The sequence below is a fragment of the Hypanus sabinus genome, chromosome 4, assembly GCF_030144855.1.
Source record: "Hypanus sabinus isolate sHypSab1 chromosome 4, sHypSab1.hap1, whole genome shotgun sequence".
Taxonomy (NCBI): Eukaryota; Metazoa; Chordata; class Chondrichthyes; order Myliobatiformes; family Dasyatidae; genus Hypanus; species Hypanus sabinus.
The window spans coordinates 138,779,441-138,801,667 of NC_082709.1; positions in this window are offsets into that span (position 1 = coordinate 138,779,441).

A 22,227-nucleotide genomic window follows, 5' to 3' on the forward strand; every position below is an offset into this window, starting at 1 on the left:
AATGCAAATTTCAGAAGCATTAAGATAAATTCTTTAGAAATGTATGCTGAGTGTTTAATATTAATGAAACATAACCTTCTTCTGACCGAAGCTTTGTGATGTGAATCAAATAAATCCATCAAATGAAAGAGAAGCAACGACCTATTTTATCTACCATTTCATTGAAGACAAGAAAAGATCTGATGTCCTTATACTGAGAGCCAATGCCTTAAATTCTCAGAATCCAGAAGGACAGATCCTTTCTTGCTTTCAATGAAATTGTTGATAATTTTGCACTCTTTCAAACAGACTTTGGTACTGCAAAATCATTATGCAGCATGCTAGCTTAAACTGTAATTGTATTCTCCCCCCTTTGGGATTAATTAATCATCAATCTCCAGATTGTCTTGAGTATTGCAATGTGACTAAACTTTTACCATATACTGTGGCAGGCTACTGCTGACAATGCTGAAACATCAATGGTAATTACTGGTACATGGAATTTTCCAGCAAAACAGTAGCAACGCAATACAGCATGGTGACTAAAACACCAATTAAGTTAATTATTAAGGTCTCAACGCCATATGATATTGTCTGGCACTCTGATCCCCTGGCAAATTTGTCTTTGATGACATTGTGATCGGTTCTAATAGCTGCAGAGATCATGAGGGATATTTTGTGTCTGTGTCTGTGACTGAGGCTATTATTGGTACCAATTGCATGCATGCTTATCTGCTGCCAATTGTACTTTTTTTGCATTAAATACCACTGGCTGTCATGGATCCAAATATACAGAGATGTGTGTAACTAAGAGTTGGCACCGATATATGTACTTAGAAATTGAATTTGTTGCTGGTGGAGGGATTTTGATGCCTCCTGTGGTTGGATCAGCTGTATACAGTCGCTATCACATTTATCTGAGACTGGAAGTTCCAGGTACTACTTCAAAGAACTGAGCTGAAAAATCAAAATTAATGCTACAGTGCAATATCAGAGGATTGCTCTGTCATTGGTAACAGTCTTAAGATGAGACTTTAAACAGAGTCCCTGGGGAGATATAAAAGATTGCATGGCATTATTTTGAAGAATCCTGGAGTTGTCTCTGCTGTTGTAATCAGTACTTACCACTCAATCAAAATCTCTAAAAACAGATTGTCTAGATTATGAATTCTAGATGCTAGAGATTTGAAATGAATGTAGATGGCTGAAGTGTTAATTCGGTTGCCTGATCTGCTGTATCCAGTATTTTGTGTTTTGCATTATCTGGTCAGAATGCTGTGTTTTGGAGATTGATGTATTTTAATTAGCTGCCTCATTTCTTACTGCAAAAATAGCAGCTTTTCACAAGCTGCAACATTCTTAGCGGTTCCTGGAAGGGCTATTAAGGGTGCTATAGAAATGCAACTCCTTTCTGAGAGTGAGACCATTTCAGGGCAGTTAACCAGCAAAAGCAGTCAGCAGTTTGGAAACCAGACAGAAGTTTGAAATTTAAACAGTACGTGTGTTCCAAGGATCAAGATACCTCTGCAGGAGGTAGTTGGATGTTATGAATTTGCTAATCCTTCATTTAGAGCAAGTAGATTTGAAATTTAACTGCTGATACCCAGGTTTCCCGAAGCTGCCCAAAACTTGCCAATGAAAGTGGCATCGGATGGGAAGCCTAAGGAAATACCAAAGTAATGTTGTAATAAATACTGAAGCTTCACAGCTGTTATGTGAAATGTTTTTTCACTGAACATATTTTGAGATTTCTTAAGGGAAGTTTGCAGAAAGTTTTGAAAGGGTTTTGTGAACCATGCTGTTTGGTAGCAACACTTTGGTCTTGTAGCAGTTAGGAGAGATATACCACGACCGATGATAGGGTTGTTCATGTGATTCTGAGGGACACAGAGAGGGAATGGGATGAGCAACATTGAAAAGTGGCAGCCTGCTGTTTTCCTAGTTAGAACTTTTCTCAGTGATGTGGTTCACAGAACATATTGAATACTGCAAAGAGTATATCAGCTTCCTCCATATATCAGCCTGTCAATTTCTCTAATGTCTCTCAAGGATGATGAACCTTTTTGAGAGCATTTGCCTGAATTGGCAATAATCTTAAAAAAATTCCCTCACATCGTGGTAAATTTGAGCAGAGATCATTATTATTTAATGAATTAGTCACAAGAGTGATGGACTTTTTTTTAAGGAAAAGGGATGTCTTGGTGCTTATTTACATGTATTCATTGTTTTACTATTAATAAAATTCACGTTTGCAGTAATGCGTATTTACTAATAATACTTCTTGTTTTTGCATTTGCACAGTTAGTCATCTTTTGCATATCGGTTGTCCATTAGTCTTTGCTTTCGTGTAGTTTTTCATTGATTCTATTGTATTTCTTTGTTATGCTGTGAATGCCTGCAAGAAAATTAATCTCAGGATAGTATATGGTGACATATACATACTTTGATAATAGATTTACTTTGATCTTTGAGGTATAAAAGAGACCAATTCAAGTAAGTGAAGCATTTTAGAAAACTTGTTTAATAATTATCAATATTAATCTTTTAAAAAGATAATTGAAAAATAACCATTTCTAAATTGTATTTTTATTGTAACTATCTATTTTCAAATACTGATGTGTATACCAGATCTAAAAGGATTTCAGAATGTATTATTGAACATCACATGTTTTCACAACTGTCTAGCTGATGCTGAAACCATCAGGCAATAAAAAAATCATTCGCTACTTTATTTGGCAGTAAAGATAAACATTATGTATCTTTTCATTATGGGAAGGGTTTAAAGATTCAAGGGATGGCACTGCATGCTAAGTGCCAACAATATTTTTGAGCATGCCATGCTGGGTAGACATAGCATCGGTTCAAAGTTTAACTAAATTTAATATCAAATACATATAGGACACCACATACTACATTGAGATTAATTTCCTTTCAGGAATTTACAGGAAAATAAAGAAATATGGTTGAATTTTACAGAAAACCTATGTGTAGCAAAGGCTGACAAACATCCAACAGGCAAAAGAGAACAAGTCTTGCAAACAATAAATAAATAAGTCTGAAAACATGAATTGCAGAGTCCATGAAAGTGAGCTCATAGGCTATGGAGTCAGATTAGCGTTGAGGTGAGTGAAGTTATCCATGCTGATTCAGAAGCCTGATGGTTAAAGGGTAATAACTATTCTTGAAACTGGTGGTGTGTGACCTAAAGCTCCTTTACCTCTTACAAATCACAGTAGTGAGAAGAGAGAAGCATGGATTATGGGCGTCCTTGATGCTGCTTTCTTGTACTCCTTGTAAATGTGCACAATGATGGGGAGGCTTTGTCTATGATGGACTGGGCTTTATCCACCACTTTTAGTAGACTTTTCAATTCCTGGACTTTGATGTTTCCATGACAAGTCAAGGTACTCTCCACTGTGCATCAATAAAAGTTTGTCAAAGCTTCAGATGACATGCAGAATCTACACAAACTCCTAAGAAAGTAGAGGAGCTGGCGTACCTTCCCTGTGATAGCACTTGCATCCTGGTCCCAGGCCTGATCTTCTGATATGCTTATACCAAGGAATTTAAAATTACTGACCCTCTCCAACCCCGATTCCCTAACGAGGACTGACTCATGGATTTCCTCGTGTGGTCAATAATCAGCTCTTTGGCTTTGCTGGTGTTGAGTGAGGGATTGTTTTCATGGCACCATTCAAACAAATTTTTAATCTCCCTCTTGTATTTTGATTTGTCACTAGCTTTGATTTGGCCAACAACGCTGATGTCATCACCAATATGGCATTGGAGTTGTACTTCACCATACAGTCATTAGTTATAAGGTGAGTATAGCAGGGGCTAAGCACACAACCTTGTTACGCACCTGTGCTGATGGTAATTGTGGAGGAGATGTTGTTACCAATCCATACTGACTGGGGTATGCAAGTGAGGAAATCACGGATCCAGCTGCACAGGGAAGTAATGAGGCCTAGGTCTTGGAGGTTAATGATCAGATTTAAGGGAATGATCATGTCAAATGCTAAGTTGTAGTCAATGAAGAGCATCCTGATGTATGCATCTTCCATTGTCCAGATATTCCAACGCTGATGAAATAGTATCTGTTGTTGACCATTTGTGACATTAGGCAAATTAGAGCAGATCTAAGTCACTTCTCAGGCAGGAGTTGATATCGTTCACGACCTACCTCTCAAAGCACTTCATCACAGTAGATGTAAGTGCTATTGGGCAATAGATCCTCCACCCCTGTAAGTTATCAATTATCTTGTTTTCCTTCAAAAAGGACGCAACTTGCTAAGGCAGGTGGGGATACTGTACAACAGCTGTCAGACTTACTGTAACTTTCAAACTTCATATTTCCAAATCTATTTGATCACTCAAATTCTTGAAGAGCTATTGGAATGTTGAAGACATGCTTCAAGTCCATTGACTGCTCCAGAAGTGAATTCCAATATCTAATTGCCATTATCTTAATAGTGTCTGTACCTCGCTCTGCATTCTGCTGCGAAACATTGCCCTGATGGTTGGACACAGAGCCCAGAGACAAGGAGCAGCGAAGAGCACGTTGTGGCAAGTGTTGGAACAATTGCATACATTGCTCTAGGAGAAGGTAAGGCTACAACATCCATTTTTGCTCCTTGGAATGCCCTGAACAGACATCTAAGTAAAAATCTATTCATATTTTTCTCCTTTCCACCAAAATAATCCATTCTTACAAAAAATGCATACAAATCTTGCTCAATCACTGCTGCTCAATCAAGACGTAGTTTTCCCATTTCACTTTAAGAGGAATTTTTGAATAAATCTATTCAGTTTTTATAATTTGTTGTCCATCTTTAATTACCCTCGAGAAGGTGATTCTGCTCCTATATCTTATGGTCTTATTAATTGCTTTCATTTTATAATCCTGCTCGGGCTCTCAGGTCTTCTTCCGCTGGTTCTTAAATTTAAACAATCTCCCTCAAAGAGTAATTAGCAGGTCAGCTTTCTTGAACTATGCTCCTAAACTGTGGAATTCAGTACTTAAAACTAAAAGGGATGCACACTCAGATGACACTATGACACTGTTCAAGACCAATTTATTTAACCTTGTTTTTAATTTACATCTTTTTGTCTTTTATTTTTAAGATTGCACTTTATCCATTGTAAAGAACTTTGAAATATGTTGTCTATGTAGAAGTTGCTCTACAAATTAGTTGTTATTATTATTATTATTATTATTATTATTATTATTATTATTATTATTGTCTTTTTATTTTTTCTCAGCTCAAGCTGTCATAAGGTGGGCATTGAGAGCAGACCCAAATGCAAGACACAGACATTGAAGTCCTGGGGAGAGGACTAGGTGTATCAAGAAAGCAAGGGAAGTGGAGAAGAAAAGACGCTGGACAAGACACAGGCCCTGGATGAGACTAGGAGACAGGGCAAGGGCTAGGACAAGAGCAGGAAAGTGGGACTTGGATGAGGAGCTAGGAACTGGAAATGAGGAACTAGGAACCTGGACAAGGAGTCCAAGCCAGAGACTGGACAGGGACCCGGAACCTAGGACTTGACTTGGGCTCGGAGTCTGGATCCAGGCAAGGACTGGACGCGGCAAGGCAATAGGACTGGACGTGGGGGCAGGACGAGGACATGAAGTTCAGATGTGGTCTTGATCGAGGGAGAGCAGGAACGCAGAGCCTAGGTCGAGGGAGAGCAAAGCAGAAACGGGGAGAGGCATAGCTGGACACAGACACTAGCCCTGGATGAGACCAGGACTCAGGGCCTAGCTACAACTTGGACTTGGACACAGACAAAGGAGCAGAAGTAGGCCATTCAGTTCATTGAGCCTGTTCTGCCACTCCACCATGAGCTAAACTATTCTCCCATCTCGTTCCAATTTCTGGCTTTTTTCTCATATTCCTTGATACCCTGACTAATTAGATACCTGTCAATATCCTCCTTAAAAACCCTCAATGATCAGGCCTCCACAGCTGTATGTGGCAATGAATTCCATAAATCCATGACCCTCTGGCTAAAAAAATTTCTCCTCATCTCTGTTTTAAATGGGTACCCTCTAATTCTAAGACTGTGACCTCTTGTCCTGGACTCACACACCAAGGGAAACAGCCTTTACACATCTGCTCTGTCCAACCCTTTCAACATTCGAAATGTTTCTATGAGATCATCTCTCATTCTTCTATACTCTGATGAATACAATCCAAGAGCCGACAAATGCTCCTCATATGTTCGTCCCTGCACTCCAGGAGTCATCCTAGTGAATCTTCTCTGAGCTCTCTCCAACATCAGCACATCCTTTCTAAGATAGGGGGCCCAAAACTGCACACAGTATTCCAAATGGGGTTTCACCAGTGCCCCATAGAGCCTCATCAACACCTCCTTACTCTTGTACACTATTCCTTTTGAAATGAATGCCAACGTAGCATTCGCTTTCCTTACTGCCGATCCAACCTGGTGGTTAACCTTCAGGGTATCCTGAACTAAGACCCCCAAGTCCCTTTGCACTTACGATTTTTGCATTTTCTCCCCATCTAAATAATAATCTGCCCAATTGTTTCTTCTTCCAAAATGTACAACTGTACATTTCTCAATATTATATTTCATCTGCCATTTCTTTGCCCACTCTCCTAAATTGACCAAGTCTCTTTGCAACCTTTCCGTTTCTTCAACACTTCCTGCTCCTTCACCTATCTTGGTGTTATCTGCAAATTTAGCCACAAAACCATTTAATCCATAATCTAAATCATCGATATACAGTGTAAGAAGAAGAGGACCCAACACCGACCCTGCGGAATACCATCAGTAACCGGCAACCGACCAGAATAGGATCCCTTTACTCCCACTCTTTGCTTTCTGCCTATCAGCCAATGCTCCACCCATTCCGATATCCTTCCTGTAATTCCATGGGTCCTCATCTTATTAAGCAGCCTCTTATGTGGCACCTTATCAAAGGCCTTTTAAAAATCCAAATACACAAATCCACAGCCTCTCCCTTGTCAAACTTAATAGAGATTACCTCAAAAAATTCCAATAGGTTGGTGAGGCAGGATCTTCCCTTCATGAAACTATGCTGGCTTGGGCCTATTTTGTCATGCACCTCAAGGTAATTCATAATCTCATCCTTGAGGATCGACTCCAATAATTTTCCAACTACCGATGTCAGACTAATAGGTCTGTAATTTTCTTTTTGCTTCCTCCCCGCTTTCTTAAACAACGGAGCTACATTTGCGACCTTCCAGTCCTCTGGAACCATGCCAGAGTCTACTGATTCCTGGAAGATTATTTCAAATGCCTCCACAATCTCCAAAGCCACCTCCTTCAGAACTTGTGGATGCACTTCATCCGGTCCAGGAGACTTATCTATCCTTAGTCCATTTAACTTCTCAAGCACTTTCTCTCTAGTAATCTTGACTGTACCAAAGTCTATTCCCTGAGACCTCTGGCTATCAGGTATGTTGCTAATGTCTTCCACTTTGAAGACTGATGCAAAATACTCATTTAGCTCCTCTGCCATCTCTTTGTTACCCATTATAACTTCTCCAGCACCCTTTTCAATAGTTCCTATATCTACCTGTGTCACTTTTTTACATATATTTAAAAAAACTCAGTGTCCTTTTTTATGTTAATTGCCAATTTCCTTTCCTAATTTGCCTTTTCTTTCCTAATGACTTTCTTAGCTTCCTTCTGTAATTTTTTAAAATTTGTCCAATCCCCAGTTTTCCCACTAATTTTTGCTTCTCTTTTGCTTTTATTTTAGCCTTAACTTCTCTCGTTAGCCACATTTGTGTCATTTTTCCTTTTATCATTTTCTTTTTTCTTGGAATATATTTTTCCTGCACTTTCCTTATTTCTTGTAGGAATTTCAACCAATTCTGCTCTATTGTCCCTCCATTTAGCTTACTTTTCCAATCAACTTGGGCCAGCTCCTCTCTCATACCACTGTAATTTCCTTTGTTCCACTGAAATATTGATACACCTGATACCAGCTTTTCCTTTTCAAATTTGAAACTGAACTCAATCATATTATGATCACTACATCCAAGGGGTTCCATTACCTCTAGCCCCTAATCACCTCAGGCTCATTACACAGCACCCAATCCAAAACAGCCAATCCCCTGCTGGGCTTATGGACAAGCTGCTCCAAAAAGCCATCCCGTAGGCATTCTACAAACTCCCTCTCCTGAGATCCAGTATCTTTCTGACTTCCCCAATCCACTTTCATATTAAAATCTCCCATAATTATCTTGACATTTTCCTTTTGACACGCTTTTTCTATTTCCAGCTGTAACTTGTAGTCCGCATCCCGGCTGCTGTTTGGAGGCTTGTATATAACTGCTATTAGTGTCTTTTTACCCTTGCCATTTCTTAAGTCAACCCATAGGGATTCTACTTCTTCTGATCCTATGTCCCTTCTTTCTAGTGATTTGATATCAGTACTTACCATCAGGGCCACACCACCCCCTTTACCTACCTTCCTATCTTTCCTATACACTGTGTATCCTTGGACATTCAGCTCCCAATCACATTCATCATTTTGCCATGACTCAGTGTTGGCCACTACATCATATCTATTAACCTATAGCTGTACAACAAGGTCATCCACTTTATTTCTAATGCTGTGGGCATTTAAGTATAGTACACTTAGATCAGTATCTGTTACTGATTTTGCTATATTTCTATCGCACAGCAAATTACCCTGTCTATTCACCTGCCTGTCCTTCTTGCCATCTTTGCTACACAGTATCTTTGACTTATTTCTATTTTCCTCTTCCTCGACCCTAACACCCTGGTTTCCTTCCCCTTGCCAACTTAGTTTAAACCCTCCCTAACAGCTATATTAAACAATCCCGCCAGGATATTAGTACCCTTTGAGTTCACGTGTAACCCATCGTTTGTGTATAAGTGATGCCTCCCCCAAAATAGATCCCGGTAATCTAAGAATTTGAAGCCCTGCCCCCTGTACCAGTTACTTAGCCACACATTCATCTGCTTAATTCTGCTATCCTTACCATTATTAGCCCGTGGCTCAGGTAGTAATCCTGAGATTATTACTCCGGAGGTCTGGCTTTTCAATTTTCTTCCTAGCTCCCAGTAATCTTCCTTCAGGACCTCCTCTCTTTTTCTGTCTATGTCATTGGTACCAATATGTACCAAGACTTCTGGCTGCTCACCCTCTCTCTTCAGGATACTCTGGACCCGACCTGAGACAGCCCGTATCCTGACACCAGGGAGGCAACACCCCATCCGAGTATCCTTGTCCGGCTCGCAGAATCTCTTGTCTGTTCCCCTCACTATGGAATCCCCTATAATTACTGCATTTCTCCTTGCTCTCTTAATCACAGCACTGGGCAGAGTGTGGTCTTCCTCTGTCAGGTCAACCTCTCCAACAGTATCTAAAACTATACATTGATTCCTGAGGGGGACTGTCACAGAGGTGCTGTCCACTATCTCTCTATAGGTACTATCTATCACCTCCTCACTTTCTCTAATTAGCTAAAGGTCATCAAGTTGTTGCTCCGGATCCCACACACGATCCCTAAGGAGCTTCATCTCATTGCGTCTGGAGCAGATGTAATCCTGGGGGAGGCTGGGAGTCTCCCAAGGAACTCCAGGCACAACACTAATCCTAAATGCATACCTCTAATGCTACTGTTAGCTCTAAATAAATAAACCTGTAACCCACCACTTTACTGTACGACTCAGTGGTCGCAGAAAGCCTCTTCACATTTCCATCTAAGTTCATTGAGCCAACGCCCTATCGCTCTGTACCCGTTCACTCTGATGCCCACTCTGATGCTGCCCGCTGGCTATGGCGGTGTCTTTTTTAGATCTTTCGTGCTCTGAGGTCACGCGCCTGCGCAGTCGTGCCTCTTTTATCCCAAGTAGTTTGAAAAAAAATCTGAACTTTTTCCTGAAAAACCGGCAACTTACTCACGTGCCTGTGTGTTTGGAATGGCTATATCTGTTCAGTAAGATCTTCTTGCTTGGTTATCCTGTAATATTATATCTGGATGGTTATTATGGATTGTCCTATCTGTAATAATGGATCTGTTGTAATATAGTTTGTAGGACTTTGACTCTAATACTAGATCAGGCTAGTATCTATAGTGAGGTATGGTGTCTTTTATGAGTTTGCATTTTAAAGCAAGTTTTTGGTGAATGCTGTTTGCCACTTGATTGTGCCTGTGTAAGTACTCAGATTGAGTTAAACTGCTCCAGGATCCTGGCACATGTTGGATTTTTTCTGGTTTCTCTTGCTATTTTTTGCATTTATTCTCTTGAACTTTTGGTCTTTTATTATCTATTTTTGATATTTTTTGTGTTAACCATCTGGTTCTGTATTTCCACCAAGAACCCCTCTGTCTGGAAAGAGGTCTCCAGTTCTAAGCCAGGAGTTCAACGCTTCCTTGTCAAACATCTAGTCTGCTCACATTATGGGGATTTCTTTCATGGAGGGTCATTCTCTTCCATTGGTTAACCTTTTCTTCTGTAGTGATGATTTCTTCATTTTTCTGGTTTGTGCATTCAATTAAGTTTAATTGTGTGTATTTCTTATCAGAATTGCATATGCTTGCATGGAGTGCTGAATTCTGTTTTTTGTTGATGAAAATATATCTTTAAAAGTCATACTTGACTTTTGCATAAGTGTTTGATGTCTGTTATTCCTCTTCCTCCTTCTGTCCTAGCTAGTGTTAATCAAAGTGCATTTGAGTGTACATAATGTTTTCTAAAATCTGACATTTCAGTTCTTTTTTTGTGTGTAGATGTTCCTGATCGGTTTCAGACCAATATATTATATTAAAGAATACATTAGTGAAAGTGTATATTGTCTTTGTTATGTTTTTATTATTGAGTGCTGTTTGATAGATTTTCTTAACCCTTGAAGTAAATTCTGTCAAAAGTTTTCTCTTTACCGCATGATGATCTATATTCCTTGCTTCTTGATATCCCAGATAGCTCTATGTTTCACATTCATCCATCAGCTGTATTGTATCCTGCTGCTCTGTTTTATATTCTACTAGCTCTATTGCGTTTTTCTTTATGTTTAATGTTCTGCACTTATCTAGTCCAAAGTTCATGTTTATATCTTCAGAAAATAGTTCTCCTATTTGAATTAATTGGTTTAACTTTACTGATGAAGAAGTGTATAATTTCAAATTGTCCATGTATGGAAATTGTATCAAGATATAATTTGTTTGATTGTTTCTGATTTCACACCCTATTTTCGTACAATTCAGTAAATTAGGGAGTGGGGTTAAAGCTGGTCAAAAATCTAATGGGTTTAGAGAGTCGCCCAGGAAAATTGTTATATTGAAGTTCAAAGTTCTAAGTAAATTTATTATGAAAGTACATATATGTCATCATATACAACCCTGAGATTCATTTTCTTGTGGGCATAATCAATAAATCCATAACAGAATAATAGCCATAAGAGAATCAATGAAGACCGCGCTGACTTGAGCGTTCAACCAGAGTACAAAAGACACACCGTGCAAATACAAAAAGAAAAAAATAAATAAATATTTATTTATTTTTAATAATAAATAAATAACCAATAAGTATCAAGAACATGAGATTGAGTCCTTAGACGTGAAATCATAGGTTGTGAGAACATTTCAATGATGGGGAAAGTGAAGTTGAGTGAAGTTATCCTCTTGGGTTCAAGAGCTTGATGATTGAGGGGTAATAACTGTTCCTAAACCTGGTGATGTGAGTCCTCAGGCTCCTGTACATTGTCCTGATGGCAGCAGCAAGAAGAGAGCATGTTATGGGTGATGGGAGTCCCTGATGATTGATGTTACTTCCATGTGATAACGTTTTGTAGAATTTTCCATTTAAGGATATTGATGTTTCCATACCAAGCCATGCTGCAGCTAGTCAATATACTCTCCATTAATACTAATTATTATTATGATTATTTAGACCCAGTAACAATAAGGAATACATCAGGATGGTGCATAATTTATAGACAGATTTAGCTGGCTCCCTTTGTATTTCATGGTGGTAGAGTTCTTATTTTTGGAGGTGCAAATGGGGTTACCTAGGTCAGTAATTTCATTCCATTTGATAGTCTTAAGAGCCAGCACAAATGGATACAAATATTCTGAAATGCTCCTGGGTGTACGTATTCATACAATGTGTATTAATCCTCTCTTTGTCTCTAATGTGGAGCAATTTCTGTGGCTTCAGCAGCAAAATTAGGCACCCCATACACACTCCCATGCCTGAGAAGGTCTTGACCTCTGGGAGGCTGTTAATGCTCATTCACCTACGTCCATGCAAGAACAGAGGTAGCCATTAATAATCAAGGCAGCATGTGTAGATCTGGGTAATGGGTAAGAGCAGAAAACATTTTTCAATAGAGATGCCTGTCTATTTCTCCCCCAAGCTCTCCTATATTTATCTATTTGCAATGACTGAGTAGCTGACTGCATGTCATTCAGGTGCTGTAGATTCACATCCCAGATTTCTATTGGTCTGTGGGAGTTATGGTCTATGGTGTGCTAATTCTTGCTGAGAACATGAATGCATTCATTTTATTGCCTCACATTTTGTTCTTTGTTGGTGGCCACCCTTCTAATAGAATGAGATGTATTACATCGGCTTACAATATCAGGCCACTTGTGCTTCCGGCAGACCTCCTCTTGTCTTTTCAAGAATGTATTAAATGGACAGGACACCAACCCACACTCTGTACATTTTTTTTCACATTCTGTTCTTAAAATCCCTGTAAGTGCACTATTGAGCAGGGTTTGTGGAATACTGCATCCTGTAAAGCAGGGTTTGCACCATCTTCCCATGTTCACGTATGTTGTCCAATACACCATGTGCAAGACTACCCAATGTCTCCTTTAAAGTGTGAGGATGTGGACAAAAGGAATAAATCGTGAGCAACTTCTTCAGGAGAATGGTTGTCGTCATCCTCATGCTGTGTATCCTGTGGGATGAATGAAGTCCCCGTGGGAGACTGAAGACATGATTCACACTCTCCAGGTAAGAATGTCATCATTATACACACAGACATTTTCCACTGGCTTCTGATTTGAAGTGAGAATATATTTTGTCAGCACATCTGCTTTCCAATTTCGTGCCTAATGGTTAGGCCCAGGCCATATCTTCTACAGAAGAAATTAGAAGATAGCTAAAGGGCTTTTGCTGGTTGGTTCATGCACTTGACAGTGCTTTCTGCTGGGGGGTGTTAGGGTGGGGGGAGGTTGCAGCTGGTATAAATAGACTTTGAAATCAGAGTAATGGCAAAAGTAAAATGGATGTGGAAAGCAATTTGCTATGGTAGCTATATGGGATAAGCTTAAAGACGTGGCTGGAAAGCATAAAGGTAGTGATAGTGATTGCTGGAAATATGGGGATAAGACACAGAGCATAAATAATGTATGATCAAATAGTGTTGCTATGACAAATGAGATATAGTTATGACAATATTGCAAGAGAGGTATGAGTGACATAAACTTCAGGATGTGGTGAATGTGCCACTGTGTTTGGTTTTCCTGATTTAATGAGGGAAAATAAATTAAATTACTGACTCCCATTGTAACCTTCAGCCACACCTTTCTGCTGTTGCAGAGGGGCTCTTCCTTCCTTGTGAATGGAATTGCACATTTCCCAGTCCTTTCATAACGTGAAGCCATGGATTACATTTGCTAAAATCTGAAAGAACAACAGAAAATGCAGGGAATACTCAGCAAATCAGTAGCGTCAGTGGGGAGATAAAACCAGAGTTAACATTTCAGGTCAATGAAATTTCATCAGAACTCATGGAAGATCTGAAAAATTAATTTTCAATCTCTCTTTCTTGAACTTGAACTTGAAGGTACTCACCCATTCCACTGCTGATCCCTCAAAGAGGACTCGTGTGTGTTCTCTTGACATCTCCTTCCAGAAGTTCACAAACAGTTCCTTGGTCTTGCTAATGTTGAGTGCAAGGTTGTTGTTGCAACACCATTCAACCAGCATTTTGCAAACTCTACCAGGATCGTGCCTACATTCAGCATTTAAAAAGTAGAGATAAAAATTCAGCCATGCATTTCTTTATCACAACCAAATTAGTTGGAAATTCTAAATATAATGTATTAATATCCTGGTTGAGTTAAAAAGATACTGATAATTATGCTATAGAAAATTTGATTTTTCCCTCTGTGTTGCTCTCTAGGTTTAACTACACCACCATGTTCAGCCTAAAATTCCACAGTCTCATTGAGTGAGCAACATATTTCACTATTCCCTTTGGCTGACTCGTTCTGCTCAACATTAAAATTATCTCTGAATTTGTGAAGTAGGTTTGGTTCCAATTCTTGGGTGAGGATTAAATAGCCTCTAAACCCCAGTGGCATTTCATTTCTAAAATTTATCTCACTGCCTCCTAAAGTTCACTTTTTTTGAAAGAATTCTCTTTGCTTTTCATTTTATGGACATCCTTACAAAAAAGCAAACAGTTGCAGAGAGAAAAAAAATCAGCAACATTGCTTTGATAAATCTTGCAGGCTTTAAAGATTTTATCATGTTGCATTAGGCTATGAAATTTATTATATGGTGTGATAGCATCACATCCAACAGCCTCACTTTCCAATGAAGAACATAAATCTGCTCTTTGCAGATGTTTTATAACATCTGTCACACATTTAAGGAACTGGAGCATCCCAGGAGTTGGTCTACGTATCCTAGTGATGAATTTGGCTGGTATTTCTCTCCTTAGGAAATTATATTCAGGCCAACAACATTAGTGCTAATGCAGGGACTTAACAGCATTTCTTAGTGGAAGGTGAAGTGTCCAGTGCACACAAGGCGAAGCTGGGAACAATGTCTTCTGTGCCATGAACTGCCCCAACATATCATCAATGGTCTCTTCACTGAGGGCAACATGAACTTCAAAAGTTCCCAGCTCCAGTTTAAACCTGGCAACAATCTCATTGAAAGAAATAGAAGGAAACATGTAGAAATAATTAGGAAAGGTAATACATTTATTCCCATTTCACTGTGTGTGTGTGCGTGTGTGTGTGTGTGTGTGTGTGTGTGTGTGTGTGTGTGCGCGCGCGCACGCGCTTCTAGTCTTCTTTAAGTTTAAAGTTTCTTAACATTATATTTAAAAATCAATGATTTTCATAAGCATTGGTTGACAGTGACAGCCTGGGCAGCTGGCGAGCCCCGGAGCGGTGACTCACAGTCTGCCAAAGCCCTTCTGTGAATGCAGCTGGCTGCATGGGGTAGACAGCCCTTATGTTGCATTCCAGGATGCTGGAGTGCTGGGAGCTGTGGAGCCCACACTGTAATGCCCAAGAACGAGTACCCAGTGATATCTGGCTATGATCATGATAATGTGACCGAAACAGTTGAGGAGAAGACATTTCTGAAAGAAGAAGATGTTTCAAGAGCACAGAAGTCTAATGGTAGAGTGAGTCCCGACGTTGAAAGAGCAGATGGAGTGAAAGAAGTGTCAGTGATAATGTGAAAGGATTTATAGTTGACACAGAGTGTGGCATGACAGTGAAGGGATCAGTCAAAGTCACTCCAAATGCACAATGTGTATGGAACAATGATGTAATACTGAATATGCAGCAACAACTCCATTGACTTTGTTTCCGGAAAATATAGCAGTCAATCATAAGAAATGTCAATAATGAGATTGTGGTAGGAACAGCAAAGGAATTGGATTCAGAGAACTAACAGCAATTCATTTGGCAGAGGTAAAAAGAAGAATCAATTCAAATGTGTCACTGAATGCACGTAATTGAGCTGGTATTAAGAATTCCTGGCAAAAGCTGTCAGCATTTCTGAGCATAAGTGCCAACAGTTTTGGGTCTCCCACACAGATGCGTAAAACCCAAATCTGCTGGCCTGAATCTGCCAGTAATTTGCAGGCTGCACTGCATTCTGCCTGGAGTCAAACAGTGCAGCAATTACCTGTTGGAAGTCCCCATCATAAATCTGCTGGAGAATCCTTGCCAGTTGCAAGATCTCTTAAGTCCATTCATTGGAATGGAAATTTTACAATTACAAGACAGAAAGACAAGTAAGTTTTTGAAAATGAATTATATTTTGTATATTATCTGAATTACTTCAAGGTATTTTTAGAAGTTTTGTGCTTTGATTATAGCTTTTGCACTTTTTTTTATCAAAGCTGGGTGTGGCATTACTACGTTTCAAGGGATGTCTTTGAAAGGATGCAGCTTTAAGCTAAGATGAACATATAGAGGTTTGAGGAAGAACTTTTTCACCCAGAGGATAGTTGAAAGTTGCTGGGAGATGGAAGCAGGTATTTTCATAATGGTGAAGTATTTAGATGAGCACTTGAAATATTGTGGCTTAGAAGACTATGTGCCAAGTTTGGGGAAATGGATTTGTATGAATATGCTGATCTGAAGAGCCTGGTTTTGTGATGCTTTAATTCTTTGATGTTTTTTCCACAGCCATCTAAAAGGCAGAGTTTGTTCTGGCCCACCCACTTGTCCAAATTATATTGCATAAGGACCCAGTGTTACACAGGACTTTGCTGAACTGATTTGAGAGCCTTGGCCAACAAACTCATTATTACCAGCACACATAAGATATGGCACCTTCACACTGACACGCCTTCCATTGTGGCGTATGGTAGTAAAATTGTGTGCTAAACACCAGAACAAATTAAGCAGCTCAAAGCTGAGCATCCACGTTGCACTGTGGACTATTACAAACAGCAGAAACAAACACCAGCACAATTGACAGAACCAATCGATCCCACAATTATCAGCTCAGATCAAACTTCTCCAGTGCTAACACATCCGTGGCAATTTGCCTTAGTGTCAGGTAGATGCCAGTACTGCAACTAATGGTGTCGATTGCTCATCCGTCCTTAGCACTGATGTCGTTGAACCTCTCACAACCATGTTCAGGTAGAAATTCTGAGTAAATAATTCACCTCAGCTGCCTCCTGAGATCCCTTCCATCACAGGTGATTCTTTAAACAATTCATTTCTTCCATGTGATATCGAGAAAGTGCTGCTTGTTCTGTATAAAAAGGAGATGGACAAAATAACATCTTAATTCAAGTATTTAAGATCTGTACTCCAAAATCAACAGTGCATCTAGCCAAGGTGTTCAAATGCAGTTGTAATACTGGCATCTATCTGACACTATGGCAAATTGCCATAATACAGTGGGCCGCAAAGCATGCAGTGGTGCAGTGGTAACTGGTGCACACCCAGCACATCTTTAAGAAAAAAGCCAAAATAAACAAGCTAATTAATTAGGTGCCGCCCAGCATGATTCACCTCTGATCTGGGCTGACATTTACGTGCCGGGTGGCACCTAATATATTAGCTTGTTTATTTTGGCTTTTTCCATAAAGATGCGCTGGGTGCGCCCCGGCTACCACTACACCCTGCATGCTTCGCGGCCCGGTGTCAGTCCATGGTCCCGAGGTTGGGGACCACTGCCTTAGTATATCAGTCAACTTACAAATATCAACAAAGAGATGGAAGTTATATTCTTGACGTGAGGACAGAGTGTCTGCTTTTGACAGAAGGGTAGAATTTGACTAGATGTGTTGTCAAGGAGCCCTGGTAAAACAATATTGAATGGAAGTCAAAGATAAAGCACTCTAATTATTGGAGTCATAACTTGCACAAAGATAAGTGCTTGTATATAGTCAATGTCCCCAACGCCAAGATGTCATTACAGGTTATTCTTGAGGGAATGTCCTAGGACCTAGGCCCAAATATCTTCAGTTGCTGCATTTTATCATATGATCAAAAATAGGAATCTTCACTGATAATTGCAAACTGCTCCATTCCTTCGGTAACATCTTAGCAAAAGGTCCTTCATGCCTGCAACAAGAAAAGCTAGAACATTCAGGCAGAGTCAAAAGTGCCATGTATCACAAAAGTCCCTGCGAAGCTGCAAAGACCATTTACAAACAGGAAGAGTCTAATCAACCATCAGTGACATTCAACATAATTAGCATTACCATATGTCAACATCCTGGAAGCTGTTATGGTCTAGAATCATAATTACACCAGTCACATAAATGCTGTAGTTGCAAGAAGAAATAATGGGTGTTACACCTCAAGAGAGCAGCCAAAAAATCTAAGCCATGAGTGAGGGAATAGTGAGGAAATTGACCTATGCCAGAAGGCTTAGATTGAGTGGACGGTAAGTGACTTCTTCCCAGGGTGGAGGTGGCTAATGTGAGGGGGCATAATTTTAAGGTATTTGAAGGAAAATACGGTAGGGTGTCAAGGGTAAGTTCTTTTACACAGAGAATGGTGGTGGCAGAGCCAGATACAATCGGGACATTTAAGAGATTGTTAGATAGGCACATGGATGATGGAAGAGTGAAGGACTATATGGGAGGGAGGGGTTAGATTGATCATAGAGCAGATTAAAAGTTTGGCACATCATCATAAGCTGAAGCATAATGTTCTATGTTCTATATTCTCCATTTGTGACTCCATAAACAACCAAGATGCTTGCCACCCTCCAGGCATCCAACCCTGTACATCATATTGATTAATTCACCCTCCATTCTTATCTGCCATGCAATTTATCCCACCTGCAAAATGGACTTCAGTTATCCGCCAAGGCCGCTGTAAAAGCACAAACTAAATCCATGAACTCCATCACTTAGAAAGACCAGAACAGCAGATGTACTGACCCCAGGTATCCCAATAAAGGATTTTGGCCCAAAGCATCAACTGTACTCTTTTCCATAGATGCTGCCTGGCCTGCTGAGTTCCTCAAGCATTTAGTGTGTAGCAGATGTACTAGTGGATTCCTCTCCAAGTCAAATGCTATTATTGTCACTGGTTCGAAATCCTGGGATACTTTACCCAACAACTCAACAGGAGGCCTAGCACAGAGAGGGCTGCAGCAGTTCAAACTCTTGTCTAGGGCTGTTCCAGATGGTGAATGAATGCTGGCCTGCAGAGATTCAAGGATTATTAAATCTGTCCTGCACAACCAGCACTGATAGAAGACCCACATACTCAGCGCTTTAGGAACAGCTTATTCCTTTCTACATAGCCCATGAATTAATGAACACAACCTCAAAATTCCTCTTTTGTACTGTTTATTCATTTACAGTATTTTTATTGTAACTTGCACTGTAACTTCTATGTCTTGCACTGTTCTGCTGCTACAAAACAAAAGTATGACATATGTCAGTGATAATAAATCTGATTCTGATTTAAATCCTGTTTTGAATCATAACTCCTACACGTGTGATATTACAGCCAATCCCTCAGAATTCCCACACCAATCATCACATATCCAGTGCAAGTCCGTTGAAATGGATGGCTCATCCCAGACCCTTGCTTCCTAACCAGCTGGCAGATGAAGCAATTTCAAGACACTGCTCTAAAAATATAAACTGCACCATTGGCCTTCTCTGTCTTGTAGCTGCATGAAGTGACTGAATATGAAATCCAGGAATAAGCAACCTCTTCAACCCCTTGCCACAGCAAGAGTAAACAGGAGATTCAGAAAGACTCTTGTATGGTGAAGGAAAAATACCTGACTAAAGTACATGGACGAAGGTGAAAATTGGACTGTGGATGTATGGGGGGGGGGGGGGGATGATATGTGGCTTAGATGAGTATCCTTGCAAAATGGTTCTGGAGATAGGAAGACTGCCTGACGGAATGAGGAATGATCCTTTGCTATGTAAATATTGAAATTGGACAGGAAATTTTATTTGGACGTGGTGATAGTGGGGACCTGTTGAAGATCTGTCTTCCCTTAGTATTCCTACTGTTATGATTGAAAAGATTTCTCAGATATGAATAAATATTTGTAAAATTAATTAATTTGGAGGCTCTACTGAATAAGATAGCAGGAGGGGAGGGATGAGGAAAGAGGGTAGAGGGGTAATAATGAGGGAATTAGGGGAGGAAGGCTAAGAGAATGGGAAGGCATAAGGGAAGAGGGGAGGGGTGAAGTGAAGGGAAGAAATGAGGGGATAAGGAGAAAGGAGAAAAGAAGGGAAGAGAACTTATGTGGGGTGAGGGGATGGGTAGCTGCTGAAATCAATTATAATCTTGACAGGATGATGTACATTTGGTGGCTTGTTGATTTGTTTATGAGCAGGTATGGCAGGAGGTTGGAATAATCATCCACATTACACTTTTTTCTGTGTCAGTACTGCTCATTCCAACACAGACTCTGTTGTAAGACTACCTGAAACCCAACTTTGTGACAGACTGATGGATAAATAAAATAAGCAAATTTATTTAGATTTTCTTTGTGTTCTGATTGTTATACCAATATTTAACAAAATCATTTACCACCTTAATCAGTGGAGTAAAAATATTGTAATGGTAGACCTGCCCAGTATATGTCTATTAAGATTAAATGGTGGTGTGCCTCCAAAAACTTGTGTGGTTATACGTCTATTAACTCGAAGCAATATTCTTGTCTAAGTCCATTAAATCATAAAATTATTCTCTCAGCATAAAATTAAATGCTTATTCACAAAACAAATGTGTGTTGCTATGTAAGATGGAATGACCACATAACATTATGCTTGCAAATTTTTATATAAAATGTCGGTGTATATAAAGTAATCTTTATGAGTTTCTAAATGAAGCTAAATAGGTGTACAGTGATTAGTGCTTATGTGTTTCTATGCCTATGTATATAATAATCTTATAAACTAGCTTGTATTCGTCTCCCTATGAAATGACTAAAATGGGCATCTGTGTGACTACAGAAATTGATGTTTCACAGAAGCAGATTTGTAAGTGTGCTGTGTGTATGCTGACCATCATGCCTGCCAAAACTTATCCCACTTTCTATGTTAATTCCATATTCTCTGTGCCCTGCTCATTTAAACACCTGTGCAGATGCCTGTTATTATTCCTGTCTGCACCGCCATCTCTCTGGTAGCTCCAGATGCACAAAGATTTACTCTGTATGTGCGTTTCTGTGTGTAGGCTTGTAGAAAATGATAGGTGGATGGGCTTGTCAAGATGTTTCAATTTGCCTTTGTTTCTTGTTGATCACTGAGTGTGTAAATCTAACATCCAGCATCATATTTGGATACTTTGCACAAAGAAACAATCCTACATTCACTAACCGATGGCTGTTGATGACCTGATCTGAATTTGAATAGTAATGGTGTGGCGACCCACTTCCCAGCGCACTCGAACCAGCTCACAAAGCGGCGCGCGCTGGCATAGAGGCCGGTCCCAGAAAGGGTGCCAAGCCTGCTTCACCAGCAAGGGGAAAAGCCCGCGCGCAGGACGGGACTGTGAATACGCGTCCCCTACAGCATTCCTGCCCGGGGAGGGTGGGATCAGGAAGGCTTTAAAGCGAGGCTGCAAAGTTTGAATAAACCTCTTTTGCAACTGCAGCTCACAGACTCCGTCGTTATCTCAGCGCTGCGTGTAGCACACCGCTACAATTGGTGACCCCGATGGCCCAAATGATATTTGGGCTGAAGATGAACGACGCCGCATCTGTTCATGCGGTTTCGTTGAAACTGCCAAGCTTCTGGACGCTGCGACCTCACCTCTGGTTCCAGCAAGCAGAAGCCCAATTCCACATTCGGCAGATAACCTCGGATGACACACGTTACTACTACGTGATGAGCTCCCTCGACCAGGAAACAGCGGCCCAGGTTGAGGAGTTCGTACAGTCGCCCCCAGCGGATGGCAAATACACGGAATTCAAAGCCCTGCTCATAAGGACCTTAGGGCTCTCACGGCGCGAGCGAGCTGCCCGCTTACTCTACCTGGATGGTTTGGGAGACAAGCCGCCATCGGCTTTGATGAACGAGATGCTCTCCCTGGCCGGAGGTCACAAGCCCTGCCTCATGTTTGAGCAGGCATTCCTGGAGCAGCTGCCTGAGGACATACGCCTGCTGCTGTCCGACGCGGATTTCAGCAAACCCGGAGGTTGGTGGCCCAGGCGGAAATGCTGTGGAAAGCCAAGAAGGAGAGTGGGGGGTCCATCGCACAGATCACCAGGCCATGTTCCCGGCAGCAAACCAGACCAGGCCCGGCTGCAGAGCCCGCTAACCCCAGAGGCAGGGGTGAGGAGGCCAACGAACAATGGTGCTTCTACCACCAGCGATGGGGTGCAGAAGCCCGCCGCTGCAACTCGACCTGGGTACCCAAAGACCTGCAAAACTGTAAGTTCGTTTTTGTACGACGGGGCGGACATTGGGCACCGCTACAGCGGCCCTACGAGGGGCCGTTTACGGTGATCAGAAACAACGGGTCCACATTCGTACTGGACATTGGGGGGGAAAGAGGAGGTTTTCAC